Here is a 17,367-nt window from a genome sequence, read left to right on the forward strand (position 1 = left end):
ATCATAAATCAGCGTTACAGTTGGTGATAATAAATCACTCAGTTACAGTTGGTGATAATAAATCAGTGTTAAAAAAAGCAATAAATCACTGAGTTACAGCCGGTGATAATAAATCGCGGAGTTACAGTTGGTGATAATAAATCAGTGTTACAGGCAGCGATAATAAATCACTGATAATATATCATTGTGTTACAGTCAGCGATAATTAATGACTGAGTTGCAGTCGGCGATAAAATATCACTGAATTACCGTCAGCGATAATAAATCACTGTGTTACAGTCAGTGATAATAAATCAGAGTTATAGTCGGTGATAATAAACCACTGAGTTACAGTCGGCAATAATAAATCACTGAGTTACAGTTGGTGATTATAAATTAATGAGTTACAATCAGTGATAATAAATCAGAGTTACAGTCGGTGATAATAAATCACTGAGTTGCAGTCGGTGATAATAAATCAGAGTTACAGTCGGCGATAATAAATCACTGAGTTACAGTCAGTGATCATAAATCAGCGTTACAGTCGGTGATAATAAATCACTGAGTTACAGTCGATGATAATAAATCAGAGTTACAGTCGATGATAATAAATTACCGAGTTACAGTCGGTGATAAAAAATCACTGAGTTACAGTCGATGATAATAAATCACTGAGTTACAGTCGGTGATAATAAATCAGAGTTACAGTCGGTGATAATAAATCAGAGATACAGTCGATGATATTAAATCACTGAGTTACAGTCGGTGATAATAAATCAGAGATACAGTCGGTGATAATAAGTCACTGAGTTACAGTCGATGATAATAAATCACTGAGTTACAGTGGGTGAGAATAAATCAGGGTTACAGTCAGTGATAATAAATCAGAGATACAGTCGATGATAATAAATCACTGAGTTACAGTCGGTGATCATAAATCACTGAGTTACAGTCGGCGATAATAAATCACGGAATTACAGTCGGCGATAATAAATCACTGAGTTACAGTCGGTGATAATAAATCACTGAGTTACTGTTGTTGATAAAAAAATTACTGAGTTACTGTCGGTGATAATTAATCAGAGTTACAGTCGATAATAATAAATCACTGAGTTACAGTCGGTGATAATAAATCAGAGTTACAGTCGGTAATAATAAATCACTGAGTTACAGTCAGTGATCATAAATCAGCGTTGCAGTTGGCAATAAAATATCACTGAATTACCGTCAGCGATAATAAATCACTGTGTTACAGTCAGTGATAATAAATCAGAGTTATAGTCGGTGATAATAAACCAATGAGTTACAGTCGGCAATAATAAATCACTGAGTTACAGTTGGTGATTATAAATTACTGAGTTACAATCAGTGATAATAAATCAGAGTTACAGTCGGTGATAATAAATCACTGAGTTACAGTCGGTGATAATAAATCAGAGTTACAGTCGGCGATAATAAATCACTGAGTTACAGTCAGTGATCATAAATCAGCATTACAGTCGGTGATAATAATTCACTGAGTTACAGTCAATGATAATAAATCTGAGTTACAGTCGGTGATAAAAAATCACTGAGTTACAGTCGGTGATAATAAATCAGTAACTAACTGTCGGTGATAATTAATCAGAGTTACAGTTGGTAATAATAAATCACTGAGTTACAGGCGGTGATAATAAATCACTGAATTACAGTCATGATAATAAATCACTGAGTTACAGTCAATGATAATAAATCAGTGAGTTACAGTCGGTAATAATAAATCACTGAGTTAAAGTCGGTAATAATAAATCACTGAGTTACAGGCGGTGCTAATAAATCACTGAGTTACAGTCAGTGCTCATAAATCAGCGTTACAGTCGGTGATAATAAATCACTGAGTTACAGTCGATGATAATAAATCAGAGTTACAGTCGATGATAATAAATTACCGAGTTACAGTCGGTGATAAAAAATCACTGAGTTACAGTCGATGATAATAAATCACTGAGTTACAGTCGGTGATAATAAATCAGAGTTACAGTCGGTGATAATAAATCAGAGATACAGTCGATGATATTAAATCACTGAGTTACAGTCGGTGATAATAAATCACTGAGTTACAGTCGATGATAATAAATCACTGAGTTACAGTCGGTGATAATAAATCAGAGTTACAGTCGGTGATAATAAATCAGAGATACAGTCGATGATATTAAATCACTGAGTTACAGTCGGTGATAATAAATCAGAGATACAGTCGGTGATAATAAATCACTGAGTTACAGTCGGTGATAATAAATCACTGAGTTACAGGTGGTGATAATATATCACTGAGTTACAGTGGGTGATAATAAATCAGAGTTACAGTCAGTGATAATAAATCAGAGATACAGTCGATGATAATAAATCACTGAGTTACAGTCGGTGATCATAAATCACTGAGTTACAGTCGGCGATAATAAATCACGGAATTACAGTCGGCGATAATAAATCACTGAGTTACAGTCGGTGATAATAAATCACTGAGTTACTGTTGTTGATAAAAAAATTACTGAGTTACTGTCGGTGATAATTAATCAGAGTTACAGTCGGTAATAATAAATCACTGAGTTACAGTCGGTGATAATAAATCAGAGTTACAGTCGGTAATAATAAATCACTGAGTTACAGTCAGTGATCATAAATCAGCGTTGCAGTTGGCAATAAAATATCACTGAATTACCGTCAGCGATAATAAATCACTGTGTTACAGTCAGTGATAATAAATCAGAGTTATAGTCGGTGATAATAAACCAATGAGTTACAGTCGGCAATAATAAATCACTGAGTCACAGTTGGTGATTATAAATCAGAGTTACAGTCGGCGATAATAAATCACTGAGTTACAGTCAGTGATCATAAATCAGCGTTACAGTCGGTGATAATAATTCACTGAGTTACAGTCAATGATAATAAATCTGAGTTACAGTCGGTGATAAAAAATCACTGAGATACAGTTGGTGATAATAAATCAGTAACTAACTGTCGGTGATAATTAATCAGAGTTACAGTTGGTAATAATAAATCACTGAGTTACAGGCGGTGATAATAAATCACTGAATTACAGTCATGATAATAAATCACTGAGTTACAGTCAATGATAATAAATCAGTGAGTTACAGTCGGTAATAATAAATCACTGAGTTAAAGTCGGTAATAATAAATCACTGAGTTACAGGCGGTGCTAATAAATCACTGAGTTACAGTCGGCAATAATACATCACTGAGTTACAGTCGGCGATAATAAATCACGGAATTACAGTCGGCGATAATAAATCACTGAGTTACAGTCGGTGATAAAAAATCACTGAGTTCCTGTCGTTGATAAAAAATTATTGAGTTACTGTCGGTAATAATTAATCAGTGCTACAGTCGGTAATAATAAATCACTGAGTTACAGTCGGTGATAATAAATCACTGAGTTACAGTCGGTGATAATAAATCAGAGTTAAAGTCGGCGATAATAAATCACTGAGTTACAGTTGATGATAATAAATCACTGAGTTACAGTCAGCGATAATATATCACTAATTACAGTCAGCGTTAATAAATCACTGAGTTACAGTTGGTGATAATAAATCAGAGTTACAGTCGGCGATAATAAATCACTGAGTTACAGTCAGTGATCATAAATCAGCGTTACAGTCGGTGATAATAAATCACTGAGTTACAGTCGATGATAATAAATCAGAGTTACAGTCGATGATAATAAATTACCGAGTTACAGTCGGTGATAAAAAATCACTGAGTTACAGTCGATGATAATAAATCACTGAGTTACAGTCGGTGATAATAAATCAGAGTTACAGTCGGTGATAATAAATCAGAGATACAGTCGATGATATTAAATCACTGAGTTACAGTCGGTGATAATAAATCAGAGATACAGTCGGTGATAATAAGTCACTGAGTTACAGTCGATGATAATAAATCACTGAGTTACAGTGGGTGAGAATAAATCAGGGTTACAGTCAGTGATAATAAATCAGAGATACAGTCGATGATAATAAATCACTGAGTTACAGTCGGTGATCATAAATCACTGAGTTACAGTCGGCGATAATAAATCACGGAATTACAGTCGGCGATAATAAATCACTGAGTTACAGTCGGTGATAATAAATCACTGAGTTACTGTTGTTGATAAAAAAATTACTGAGTTACTGTCGGTGATAATTAATCAGAGTTACAGTCGATAATAATAAATCACTGAGTTACAGTCGGTGATAATAAATCAGAGTTACAGTCGGTAATAATAAATCACTGAGTTACAGTCAGTGATCATAAATCAGCGTTGCAGTTGGCAATAAAATATCACTGAATTACCGTCAGCGATAATAAATCACTGTGTTACAGTCAGTGATAATAAATCAGAGTTATAGTCGGTGATAATAAACCAATGAGTTACAGTCGGCAATAATAAATCACTGAGTTACAGTTGGTGATTATAAATTACTGAGTTACAATCAGTGATAATAAATCAGAGTTACAGTCGGTGATAATAAATCACTGAGTTACAGTCGGTGATAATAAATCAGAGTTACAGTCGGCGATAATAAATCACTGAGTTACAGTCAGTGATCATAAATCAGCATTACAGTCGGTGATAATAATTCACTGAGTTACAGTCAATGATAATAAATCTGAGTTACAGTCGGTGATAAAAAATCACTGAGTTACAGTCGGTGATAATAAATCAGTAACTAACTGTCGGTGATAATTAATCAGAGTTACAGTTGGTAATAATAAATCACTGAGTTACAGGCGGTGATAATAAATCACTGAATTACAGTCATGATAATAAATCACTGAGTTACAGTCAATGATAATAAATCAGTGAGTTACAGTCGGTAATAATAAATCACTGAGTTAAAGTCGGTAATAATAAATCACTGAGTTACAGGCGGTGCTAATAAATCACTGAGTTACAGTCAGTGCTCATAAATCAGCGTTACAGTCGGTGATAATAAATCACTGAGTTACAGTCGATGATAATAAATCAGAGTTACAGTCGATGATAATAAATTACCGAGTTACAGTCGGTGATAAAAAATCACTGAGTTACAGTCGATGATAATAAATCACTGAGTTACAGTCGGTGATAATAAATCAGAGTTACAGTCGGTGATAATAAATCAGAGATACAGTCGATGATATTAAATCACTGAGTTACAGTCGGTGATAATAAATCACTGAGTTACAGTCGATGATAATAAATCACTGAGTTACAGTCGGTGATAATAAATCAGAGTTACAGTCGGTGATAATAAATCAGAGATACAGTCGATGATATTAAATCACTGAGTTACAGTCGGTGATAATAAATCAGAGATACAGTCGGTGATAATAAATCACTGAGTTACAGTCGGTGATAATAAATCACTGAGTTACAGGTGGTGATAATATATCACTGAGTTACAGTGGGTGATAATAAATCAGAGTTACAGTCAGTGATAATAAATCAGAGATACAGTCGATGATAATAAATCACTGAGTTACAGTCGGTGATCATAAATCACTGAGTTACAGTCGGCGATAATAAATCACGGAATTACAGTCGGCGATAATAAATCACTGAGTTACAGTCGGTGATAATAAATCACTGAGTTACTGTTGTTGATAAAAAAATTACTGAGTTACTGTCGGTGATAATTAATCAGAGTTACAGTCGGTAATAATAAATCACTGAGTTACAGTCGGTGATAATAAATCAGAGTTACAGTCGGTAATAATAAATCACTGAGTTACAGTCAGTGATCATAAATCAGCGTTGCAGTTGGCAATAAAATATCACTGAATTACCGTCAGCGATAATAAATCACTGTGTTACAGTCAGTGATAATAAATCAGAGTTATAGTCGGTGATAATAAACCAATGAGTTACAGTCGGCAATAATAAATCACTGAGTCACAGTTGGTGATTATAAATCAGAGTTACAGTCGGCGATAATAAATCACTGAGTTACAGTCAGTGATCATAAATCAGCGTTACAGTCGGTGATAATAATTCACTGAGTTACAGTCAATGATAATAAATCTGAGTTACAGTCGGTGATAAAAAATCACTGAGATACAGTTGGTGATAATAAATCAGTAACTAACTGTCGGTGATAATTAATCAGAGTTACAGTTGGTAATAATAAATCACTGAGTTACAGGCGGTGATAATAAATCACTGAATTACAGTCATGATAATAAATCACTGAGTTACAGTCAATGATAATAAATCAGTGAGTTACAGTCGGTAATAATAAATCACTGAGTTAAAGTCGGTAATAATAAATCACTGAGTTACAGGCGGTGCTAATAAATCACTGAGTTACAGTCGGCAATAATACATCACTGAGTTACAGTCGGCGATAATAAATCACGGAATTACAGTCGGCGATAATAAATCACTGAGTTACAGTCGGTGATAAAAAATCACTGAGTTCCTGTCGTTGATAAAAAATTATTGAGTTACTGTCGGTAATAATTAATCAGTGCTACAGTCGGTAATAATAAATCACTGAGTTACAGTCGGTGATAATAAATCACTGAGTTACAGTCGGTGATAATAAATCAGAGTTAAAGTCGGCGATAATAAATCACTGAGTTACAGTTGATGATAATAAATCACTGAGTTACAGTCAGCGATAATATATCACTAATTACAGTCAGCGTTAATAAATCACTGAGTTACAGTTGGTGATAATAAATCAGAGTTACATTCGGCGATAATAATTCATTGAGTTACAGTTGGTGATAATAGATCATTGAGTTACAGTCAGCGATAATATATCACTAATTACAGTCAGCGATAATAAATCACTGAGTTACATTTGGTGATAATAAATCAGAGTTAAAAGCAGCAATAAATCACTGAGTTACAGCCGGTGATAATAAATCGCGGAGTTACAGTTGGTGATAATAAATCAGAGTTACAATCGGTGATAATAAACCACTGAGTTACAGTCGGCAATAATAAATCATTTATTACAGTTGGTGATGATAAATTACTGAGTTACAATTAGTGATAATAAGTCGCTGAGATACAGTCGCCGATAATAAATCACCGAGTTACAGTCGGTGATAATAAATCACTGAGTTGCAGTCAATGATAATAAATCTGAGTTACAGGCGGTGATAATAAACCACTGAGCTACAGTCGATGATAATAAATCACTGAGTTAAAATTGGCGATAATAAATCAGAGTTAAAGTTGCCGATAATAAATCACTAACTTAGAATCGGTGATAATAAACCACTGAGCTACAGTCGATGATAATAAATCACTGAGTTAAAATTGGCGATAATAAATCAGTGTTAAAGTTGCCGATAATAAATCACTGAGTTAGAATCGGTGATAATAAATCAGAGATACAGTCGGTGATAATAAATTAGGAAGTTACTGTCGGTGATAATGAATCAGAGTTACAGTTGATGATAATAAATCACTGAGTAACAATTGCCGATAATAAATCAGAGTTAAAGTTGGCAATAATAAATCACTGAGTTAGAATCGGTGATAATAAATCAGAGTTACAGTCGGTGATAATAAATCAGTAAGTTACTGTCGGTGATAATTAATCAGAGTTACAGTCGGTGATAATAAATCAGTAAGTTACTGTCGATGATAATGAATCAGATTTACAGTTGGTGATAATAAATCACTGAGTAACAATTGCCGATAATAAATCAGAGTTAAAGTTGGCAATAATAAATCACTGAGTTAGAATCGGTGATAATAAATCAGTAATTTACAGTCGGTGATAATAAATCAGTAAGTTACTGTCGGTGATAATGAATCAGATTTACAGTTGGTGATAATAAATCACTGAGTAACAATTGCCGATAATAAATCAGAGTTAAAGTTGGCAATAATAAATCACTGAGTTAGAATCGGTGATAATAAATCAGAGTTACAGTCGGTGATAATAAATCAGTAAGTTACTGTCGGTGATAATTAATCAGAGTTACAGTCGGTGATGAAAAATCACTGAGTTACAGTCGGTGATCATAAATCAGTGTTACAGGCGGTGATAATAAATCACTGAGTTACAGTCGCGATAATAAATCAGAGTTACAGTCGATGATAATAAATCACTGAGTTCCAGTCGGTGATAAAAAAATCACTGAGTTGCAGTCGATGATAATAAATCACTGATTTACAGTCGATGATAATAAATCACTGAGTTACAGTCAGTGATAATAAATCACTGAGTTACAATCGGATAATAAATCACTGAGTTACAGTCGATGATGATAAATCACTGAGTTACAGTCGGTGATAATAAATCACTGAGTTACAGTCGGTGATAATAAATCACTGAGTTACAATCGGATAATAAATCACTGAGTTACAGTCGATGATGATAAATCACTGAGTTACAGTCGGTGATAATAAATCACTGAGTTACAGTCGGTGATAATAAATCAGTAAGTTACTTTCGGTGATAATGAATCAGATTTACAGTTGGTGATAATAAATCACTGAGTAACAATTGCCGATAATAAATCAGAGATAAAGTTGGCAATAATAAATCACTGAGTTAGAATCGGTGATGATAAATCAGAGTTACAGTCGGTGATAACAAATCAGTAAGTTACTGTCGGTGATAATTAATCAGAGTTACAGTCGGTGATAACAAATCACTGAGTTACAGTCGGTGATAAAAAATCACTGAGTTACAGTCGGTGATCATAAATCATTGTTACAGGCGGAGATAATAAATCACTGAGTTACAGTCGCGATAACAAATCAGAGTTACAGTCGATGATAATAAATCACTGAGTTACAGTCGGTGATAACAAATCACTGAGTTACAGTTGTTGATAAAAAAATCACTGAGTTACAGTCGATGATAATAAATCACTGATTTACAGTCGGTGATCATAAATCAGCGTTACAGTCGGTGATAATAAATCACTGAGTTACAATAGATGAAAATAAATCACTGAGTTACAGTCAGTGATAATAAATCACTGAGTCACAATCGAAGATAAAAATCACTGAGTTACAGTCGGTGATAATAAATCTCTGAGTTACAGTCAGTGATAATAAATCAGAGTTACAGTCGGTGATAACAAATCACTGAGTTACAGTCGGTGATAAAAAAATCACTGAGTTACAGTCGGTGAACATAAATCAGAGTTACATTCGATGAAAATAAATCACTGAGTTACAGTCGGTGATAACAAATCACTGAGTTACAGTCGGTGATAAAAAATCACTGAGTTACATTCGGTGATCATAAATCAGCATTACAGTCGGTGATAATAAATCACTGAATTACAGTCGATGAAAATAAATCACTGAGTTACAGTCAGTGATAATAAATCACTGAGTCACAATCGAGGATAATAAATCACTGAGTTACAGTCGGCGATAATAAATCACTGAGTCACAATCGAGGATAATAAATCACTGAGTTACAGTCAGTGATAACAAATCACTGAGTTACAGTCAATGATAATAAATCAGAGTTACAGTCGGTGATAATAAATTGCTGAGTTACAGTCGATGAAAATAAATCATTGAGTTACAGTCGATGATAATAAATCAGAGTTACAGTCAGTGATAATAAATCACTGAGTTACAGTCGATGAAAATAAATCACTGAGTTACAGTCGATGATAATAAATCAGAGTTACAGTCGGTGATAATAAATCACTGAGTTACAGTAAGTGATAACAAATCACTGAGTTACAGTCGATGATAATAAATCAGAGTTACAGTCGGTGATAATAAATTGCTGAGTTACAGTCGGTGATAATAAATCACTGAGTTACAGTCGGTGATCATAAATCAGAGTTACAGTCGATGATAATTAATCACTGATTTACAGTTGGTGATCATAAATCAGCGTTACATTCGGTGATAATAAATCAGATTTAAAGTCAGTGACAATAAATCACTGAGTCACAATCGAAGATAATAAATCACTGAGTTACAGTCGATGATAATAAATCAGAGTTACAGTCGGTGATAATAAATTGCTGAGTTACAGTCGATGAAAATAAATCACTGAGTTACAGTCGATGATAATAAATCAGAGTTACAGTCGGTGATAATAAATCACTGAGTTACAGTAAGTGATAACAAATCACTGAGTTACAGTCGATGATAATAAATCAGAGTTACAGTCGGTGATAATAAATTGCTGAGTTACAGTCGGTGATAATAAATCACTGAGTTACAGTCGGTGATCATAAATCAGAGTTACAGTCGATGATAATTAATCACTGATTTACAGTTGGTGATCATAAATCAGCGTTACATTCGGTGATAATAAATCAGATTTAAAGTCAGTGACAATAAATCACTGAGTCACAATCGAAGATAATAAATCACTGAGTTACAGTCGATGATAATAAATCAGAGTTACAGTCGGTGATAATAAATTGCTGAGTTACAGTCGATGAAAATAAATCACTGAGTTACAGTCGATGATAATAAATCAGAGTTACAGTCGGTGATAATAAATCACTGAGTTACAGTCGATGAAAATAAATCACTGAGTTACAGTCGATGATAATAAATCACTGAGTTACAGTCGATGATAATAAATCAGAGTTACAGTCGGTGATAATAAATCACTGAGTTACAGTAAGTGATAACAAATCACTGAGTTACAGTCGATGATAATAAATCAGAGTTACAGTCGGTGATAATAAATTGCTGAGTTACAGTCGGTGATAATAAATCACTGAGTTACAGTCGGTGATCATAAATCAGAGTTACAGTCGATGATAATTAATCACTGATTTACAGTTGGTGATCATAAATCAGCATTACATTCGGTGATAATAAATCAGAGTTAAAGTCAGTGACAATAAATCACTGAGTCACAATCGAAGATAATAAATCACTGAGTTACAGTCGATGATAATAAATCACTGTGTTACAGTCGGTGATAATGAATTGCTGAGTTACAGTCGGTGATAATAAATCACTGAGTTACAGTCGGTGATAATAAATCACTGAGTTAAAATTGGCGATAATAAATCAGAGTTAAAGTTGCCTATAATAAATCACTGAGTTAGAATCGGTGATAATAAATCACTGAGTTACAGTCGATGATAATAAATCACTGTGTTACAGGCGATGATAATGAATTGCTGAGTTACAGTCGGTGATAATAAATCACTGAGCTACAGTCGGTGATAATAAATCACTGAGTTAAAATCGAGGATAATAAATCACTGAGTTACAGTCAGTGATAACAAATCACTGAGTTACAGTCGATGATAATAAATCAGAGTTACAGTCGGTGATAATAAATTGCTGAGTTACAGTCGATGAAAATAAATCACTGAGTTACAGTCGATGATAATAAATCAGAGTTACAGTCGGTGATAATAAATCACTGAGTTACAGTCGATGAAAATAAATCACTGAGTTACAGTCGATGATAATAAATCACTGAGTTACAGTCGATGATAATAAATCAGAGTTACAGTCGGTGATAATAAATCACTGAGTTACAGTAAGTGATAACAAATCACTGAGTTACAGTCGATGATAATAAATCAGAGTTACAGTCGGTGATAATAAATTGCTGAGTTACAGTCGGTGATAATAAATCACTGAGTTACAGTCGGTGATCATAAATCAGAGTTACAGTCGGTGACAATAAATCACTGAGTCACAATCGAAGATAATAAATCACTGAGTTACAGTCGATGATAATAAATCACTGTGTTACAGTCGGTGATAATGAATTGCTGAGTTACAGTCGGTGATAATAAATCACTGAGCTACAGTCGGTGATAATAAATCACTGAGTTAAAATTGGCGATAATAAATCAGAGTTAAAGTTGCCTATAATAAATCACTGAGTTAGAATCGGTGATGATAAATCACTGAGTTACAGTCGATGATAATAAATCACTGTGTTACAGGCGATGATAATGAATTGCTGAGTTACAGTCGGTGATAATAAATCACTGAGCTACAGTCGGTGATAATAAATCACTGAGTTAAAATTGGCGATAATAAATCAGAGTTAAAGTTGCCTATAATAAATCACTGAGTTAGAATCGGTGATAATAAATCACTGAGTTACAGTCGATGAAAATAAATCACTGAGTTACAGTCAGTGATAATATATCACTGAGTCACAATCGAAGATAAAAATCACTGAGTTACAGTCGGTGATAATAAATCACTGAGTTACAGTCAGTGATAATAAATCAGAGTTAACGTCGGTGATAATAAATTGCTGAGTTATAGTCGGTGATAATAAATTGCTGAGTTGCACTCGGTGATAATAAATCAGCGTTACAGGCGGTGATAATAAATCACTAAGTTACAGTCACGATAATAAATCACTGAGTTAGAATCAGTGATTGTAAATCAGAGTTACAGTCGGTGATAATAAATCAGTAAGTTACTGTCAGTGATATTTAATCAGAGTTACAGTCGATGTTAACAAATCACTGAATTACAGTCGGTGATAATAAATCACTGAGTTACACTCGGTGATAATAAATCAGCGTTACAGGTGGTGATAATAAATCACTGAGTTACAGTCACGATAATAAATCCGATTTACAGTCGGTGATAATAAATCACTGAGTTACAGTCAGTGATAATAAATCTGTGTTACAGGCGGTGATAATAAATCACTGAGTTACAGTCGGCGATAATAAATCACTGAGTTACAGTCGGTGATAAAAAATCACTGAGTTACAGTCGGTGATAATAAATCACTGAGTTACAGTCGGTGATAAAAAAAATCACTGAGTTATGGTCGGTGATAAATAATCACTGAGTTACAGTCAATGATAATAAATCAGAGTTACAGTCGGTGATAAAAAATCACTGAGTTACAGTCGTTGATAAAAAATCACTGAGTTACAGTCGGTGATAACAAATCAGTAAGTTACTGTCGGTGATAATGAATCAGATTTACAGTTGGTGATAATAAATCACTGAGTAGCAATTGCCGATAATAAATCAGAGTTAAAGTTGGCAATAATAAATCACTGAGTTAGAATCGGTGATAATAAATCAGAGTTACAGTCGGTGATAACAAATCACTGAGTTACAGTCGGTGATCATAAATCAGTGTTACAGGCGGTGATAATAAATCACTGAGTTACAGTCACGATAATAAATCAGAGTTACAGTCGATGAAAATAAATCACTGAGTTACAGTCGGTGATAACTAATCACTGAGTTACAGTTGTTGATAAAAAAAATCACTGAGTTGCTGTCGATGATAATAAATCACTGAGTTACTGTCGATGATAATAAATCACTGCGTTACAGTCGATGATAATAATTCACTGCGTTACAGTCAGTGATAATAAATCACTGAGTCACAATCGAAGATAAAAATCACTGAGTTACAGTCGGCGATAATAAATCACTGATGTAGTCGGTGTTAATAAATCACTGAGTCACAATCGAAGATAATAAATCACTGAGTTACAGTCGGTGATAATAAATCAGAGATACAGTCGGTGATAATAAATCACTGAGTTAAAATTGGCGATAATAAATCAGAGTTAAAGTTGACGATAATAAATCACTGAGTTAGAATCGGTGATAATAAATCACTGAGTTAGAATCGGTGATAAATCAGTAAGTTACAGTCGGTGATAATAAATAAGTAAGTTACTGTCGGTGATAATTACTCAGATTTACAGTCGGTGATAATAAATCACTGAGTTACAGTCGGCGATAATAAATCACTGAGTTACAGTCGGTGATAAAAAATCACTGAGTTACAGTTGGTGATAATAAATCACTGAGTCACAATCGAAGATAATAAATCACTGAGTTACAGTCGGCGATAACAAATCACTGAGTTACAGTCGACGATAAAAAATCACTGAGTTACAGTCGGTGATAATAAATCACTGAGTTACAGTCGGTGATAAAAAAAATCACTGAGTTATGGTCGGTGATAAATAATCACTGAGTTACAGTCAATGATAATAAATCAGAGTTACAGTCGGTGATAAAAAATCACTGAGTTACAGTCGTTGATAAAAAATCACTGAGTTACAGTCGGTGATAACAAATCAGTAAGTTACTGTCGGTGATAATGAATCAGATTTACAGTTGGTGATAATAAATCACTGAGTAGCAATTGCCGATAATAAATCAGAGTTAAAGTTGGCAATAATAAATCACTGAGTTAGAATCGGTGATAATAAATCAGAGTTACAGTCGGTGATAACAAATCACTGAGTTACAGTCGGTGATCATAAATCAGTGTTACAGGCGGTGATAATAAATCACTGAGTTACAGTCACGATAATAAATCAGAGTTACAGTCGATGAAAATAAATCACTGAGTTACAGTCGGTGATAACTAATCACTGAGTTACAGTTGTTGATAAAAAAAATCACTGAGTTGCTGTCGATGATAATAAATCACTGAGTTACTGTCGATGATAATAAATCACTGCGTTACAGTCGATGATAATAATTCACTGCGTTACAGTCAGTGATAATAAATCACTGAGTCACAATCGAAGATAAAAATCACTGAGTTACAGTCGGCGATAATAAATCACTGATGTAGTCGGTGTTAATAAATCACTGAGTCACAATCGAAGATAATAAATCACTGAGTTACAGTCGGTGATAATAAATCAGAGATACAGTCGGTGATAATAAATCACTGAGTTAAAATTGGCGATAATAAATCAGAGTTAAAGTTGACGATAATAAATAACTGAGTTAGAATCGGTGATAATAAATCACTGAGTTAGAATCGGTGATAAATCAGTAAGTTACAGTCGGTGATAATAAATAAGTAAGTTACTGTCGGTGATAATTACTCAGATTTACAGTCGGTGATAATAAATCACTGAGTTACAGTCGGCGATAATAAATCACTGAGTTACAGTCGGTGATAAAAAATCACTGAGTTACAGTTGGTGATAATAAATCACTGAGTCACAATCGAAGATAATAAATCACTGAGTTACAGTCGGCGATAACAAATCACTGAGTTACAGTCGACGATAATAAATCACTGAGTTACAGTCGATGATAATAAATCAGAGTTACAGTCGGTAATAATAAATTGCTGAGTTACAGTCGGTGATAATAAATCACTGAGCTACAGTCGGTGGTAATAAATTACTGAGTTAAAATTGGCGATAATAAATCAGAGTTAAAGTTGCCGATAATAAATCACTGAGTTAGAATCGGTGATAATAAATCACTGAGTTAGAATCGGCGATAAATCAGTAAATTACTGTCGGTGATAATTACTCAGATTTACAGTCGGTGATAATAAATCACTGAGGAACAATTGCCGATAATAAATCAGAGTTAAAGTTGGCAATAATAAATCACTGAGTTAGAATCGGTGCTAATAAATCAGAGTTACAGTCGGTGATAATAAATCAGGAAGTTACTGTCGGTGATATTTAATCAGAGTTACATTCGATGATAACAAATCACTGAGTTACAGTCGGTGATAATAAATCACTGAGTTACAGTTACGATAATAAATCAGATTTACAATCGGTGATAAATCACTGAGTTACAGTCAATGATAATAAATCTGAGTTACAGGCGGTGATAATAAATCACTGAGTTACAGTCGGCGATAATAAATCACTGAGTTACAGTCGGTGATAAAAAATCACTGAGTTACAGTCGTTGATAAAAAAAAGCACTGAGTTACAGTCGGTGATAATAAATCACTGAGTTACAGTCGGTGATAATAAATCACTGAGTCACAATCGAAGATAATAAATCACTGAGATACTGTCCACGCTAAAAAATCACTGAGTTACAGTCGATGATAACAAATCACTGAGTTACAGTCAATGATAAATCAGAGTTACAGTCGGTGATAATAAATCACTGAGCTATAGTCGGTGATAATAAATCACTGAGTTAAAATTGGCGATAATAAATCAGTGTTAAAGTTGCCGATAATAAATCACTGAGTTAGAATCGGTGATAATAAATCAGAGATACAGTCGGTGATAATCAATCAGTAAGTTACTGTCAGTGATAATTAATCAGATATACAGTCGGTGATAATAAATCACTGAGTTACAGTCGGTGATAAAAAATCACTGAGTTACACTCGGTGATCATAAATCAGCGTTACAGGCGGTGATAATAAATCACTGAGTTACAGTCGCGATAATAAATCAGAGATACAGTCGATGATAATAAATCACTGAGTTACAGTCGGTGATAATAAATTGCTGAGTTACAGTCGGTGATAATAAATCACTGAGTTAAAATTGGCGATAATAAATCAAAGTTAAAGTTGCCGATATTAAATCACTGATTTAGAATCGGTGATAATAAATCAGAGTTAAAGTCGGTGATAAAAAATCAGTAAGTTACTGTCGGTGATAAATAATCAGATTTACAGTCGCTGATAATAAATCACTAAGTTACAGTCGGTGATAAAAAAATCACTGAGTTACAGTCGGTGTTAATAAATCACTGAGTTACAGTCGATGATAATAAATCAGAGTTACAGTCGATGATAATAAATCACTGAGTTACAGTTGTTCATAAAAAATCACTGAGTTACAGTCGATGATAATCAATCACTGAGTTGCAGTCAGTGATAACAAATCACTGGGTCACAATCGAAGATAAGAAATCACTGAGTTACAGTCGGCACTAACAAATCACTGAGTTACAGTCGATGATAATAAATCACTGTGTTACAGTTGGTGATAAGGAATCGCTGAGTTACAGTCGGTGATAATAAATCACTGAGCTACAGTCGGTGATGATAAATCACTGAGTTAAAATTGGCGATAATAAATCAGAGTTAAAGTTGCCGATAATAAATCACTGAGTTAGAATCGGTGATAATAAATCACTGAGTTACAGTCGATGAAAATAAATCACTGAGTTACAGTCAGTGATAATAAATCACTGAGTCACAATCGAAGATAAAAATCACTGAGTTACAGTCGGTGATAATAAATCACTGAGTTACAGTCAGTGATAATAAATCAGAGTTAACGTCGGTGATAATAAATTGCTGAGTTACAGTCGGTGATAATAAATCACTGAGTTACAGTCACGATAATAAATCACTGAGTTAGAATCAGTGATTATAAATCAGAGTTACAGTCGGTGATAATAAATCAGTAAGTTACTGTCGGTGATATTTAATCAGAGTTACAGTCGATGATAACAAATCACTGAATTACAGTCGGTGATAATAAATCACTGAGTTACACTCGGTGATAATAAATCAGCGTTACAGGCGGTGATAATAAATCACTGAGTTACAGTCACGATAATAAATCAGATTTACAGTCGGTGATAATAAATCACTGAGTTACAGTCAATGTTAATAAATCTGAGTTACAGGCGGTGATAATAAATCACTGAGTTACAGTCGGCGATAAAAAATCACTGAGTTACAGTCGTTGATA

The sequence above is a fragment of the Pristiophorus japonicus genome, chromosome 2, assembly GCF_044704955.1.
Source record: "Pristiophorus japonicus isolate sPriJap1 chromosome 2, sPriJap1.hap1, whole genome shotgun sequence".
NCBI classification, from domain to species: Eukaryota; Metazoa; Chordata; class Chondrichthyes; family Pristiophoridae; genus Pristiophorus; species Pristiophorus japonicus.